The 2,260-nt window shown below is 32.0% G+C and overlaps 1 long non-coding RNA gene across 1 annotated transcript in view; it reads right to left on the reverse strand.

The window, feature by feature from the left end:
* LOC113785875 (uncharacterized) overlaps positions 1–894 on the reverse strand; it is a 1,979-nt gene extending 1,085 nt beyond the window's left edge. The window contains exons 1-3 of the long non-coding RNA XR_003472063.2: positions 801–894; positions 629–715; positions 424–507 (exon numbers count right to left, since the gene is read on the reverse strand). This is a non-coding gene — a long non-coding RNA (uncharacterized lncRNA). The remainder of the gene's footprint in view (positions 1–423; positions 508–628; positions 716–800) is intronic.
* Between the last annotated feature and the right edge of the window lie 1,366 nt (positions 895–2,260).

Genomic DNA, 2,260 nt, shown 5'->3' on the forward strand with positions numbered 1-2,260 from the left:
TATTCACAAATGATTACAATATTCAATGATACCCCTCTCTATCATTGTATTCTCCTATAAATACAAATACTTCCCAGACTAAACAAACAACTAACTAACGAACTACCTTCCTAACTAATTCTCCCTATTCAACTTGGGATATAGATGATCGAGTTCTATATGCCAAAATGAAACTATGTGGAAAAAGTACAGCTTATAAAGAAAGCAAAAAGAAAGACGAAGCCATTTAAAATCACACTATACAGGCATTGTTCAATGTAGACATTTAAAATCAAATTAATTGTCAATACATTGACCAAAAAGCTCAAACAGGTGCATTATCCCGATTTCAACAACAAACTATGAACTAGCTCAGCCACCCCAAGTACAAACAAATACAAAAGGTACCATTTGAAGAAATATGTCTATGCCAATGAAAATTACCTCTGTACGATCGAACCCTGTGCTAAACATCAAGCAGTGCCCTGGGCAATTCATTGGTTTCAAACCAAACTCCTGTTTGTCAATCTAAAACATACGAATATATATATATATAATTTGGTTAGATAACTTGATTGCGTTTAAAATAAAAAAACCTATTCTGAAGGTTTTGTACCGCTAAGACCATATACAAACAACAACAAAATACCTCTAAGACAAACATATCCTCTTTATGATGTTTTGCATGACCAGATTGCATCCACAGATCCATGTTGAATACATTTGGGGACATAACCTGGTAATTTCAAGCAAGTTGTACTAAGCACTTGGAAAAAGATTGTTTTTAGTAATATCAAGAAACTTCTATACTGAAACTTTACCTCTTGATAGCCCCTATCCTTGTATTGATTTCAAATGAAGTCCATGAGTTAGTTGTAGATCCGAGCATCAAGTGGAAGAAAAAACCAGCTTCCTGGGATGACATAAACAGGACAGACCAAGAGATAGACATTAAGAACGGCTTACTAAATTCTGCAATCAGACAAGAATGAACCCACCACTGTACCTACACTCATGATGAATAATAAGTTCAAAATTGTAAAATATTCCCAAAAAATTCTAGAAAGTGGCTGTCGAAGAGCATGACAGATTTCTCTGTTATCCTTAGTGTATAACCTAAAGCCCATATCAGTATTATTTTTAAACATGTAAAACAAAAATTTAATAACTAATAGATTCCTAGTTTAATCAAGTCATCACACCACTTGCTTAATTCACAATTTAATTAAGTCTCTAGACATAGGATTACCTAGTACACATTTCACTTGCATCTTTATACTATAATTCACACCAATTAATAAAGATAAATAGAAAAACCAGCAATACTGTATGCAATAAATTCACAATATAACTAGTAGGAAACTTCTAACTCAATAATAGCACAAAAGCATCTTGATTGAGCTAACAATTCAAATACGACAGAAAATATAAATAATCAAATAGTATCAAAATTATAGGATCCAACCTCAGGTGCCAGATAGCAGAGTCTTATGTAACCCATGTCAAAGAAAAGAGAGAAATCAGATGGGACATCATACGGAATGTAAGTGGGTTTGAAAGAGGCAAAGTCAACAAGGTAAAGCTATTTTGATGACGTAATTAGCACATTTTCACACTTGATATCGCCTACAAAAAATAATGCAAAAATTTACATAAATAACATCAACGAAATGCCAATCAACCCATGATATGAGAAAATACCATCAGCAACTAATAGATCATTCTCCATTATATTATCTCTTCTCTAATTGTGCATGTCTTTTAAAGCTTACGTATCAATCAAATTAAGACTTACCATGACACACTCCCTTCTCATGGCTATGTTTTACAGCTAAAAGCAATTGTGTAAAAGCCCAAACTAAATAAAAAAGTCAATAAAAATACAAAACTTCCATATGCAAAAAAAAAAAAAAAAATGAAGTAGTAAAGTGAATAAGACCTGAAAAGCCAATCATTTCTTCTAAACGAAACTAAGAAAAGGCCGAGTACTTAATCGATCATGCAAATTATGGAAGAAAAGGTTCTATGAAGATAAGTTGCTTTATTTGTTTTTTGCCAAAACTGCAAAATCACATGCACAACCACATGAGCAATTTAAAGTAGATGAAAAAAACAATAAAATCTAAATAAAATAAAAATAGAGAGCAGATCATCATAGAACCTTTTCAGTAACCAAATATAGTAATCGTATATTCCCGCAAACTATATAGAACATCATGTCTTTCGAATTACCACGAGAATATAAACTACATAGAACCACATTTGCATAAATAAACATGTA

The sequence above is a fragment of the Cicer arietinum genome, chromosome 3, assembly GCF_000331145.2.
Source record: "Cicer arietinum cultivar CDC Frontier isolate Library 1 chromosome 3, Cicar.CDCFrontier_v2.0, whole genome shotgun sequence".
In the NCBI taxonomy this organism is placed as follows: Eukaryota; Viridiplantae; Streptophyta; class Magnoliopsida; order Fabales; family Fabaceae; genus Cicer; species Cicer arietinum.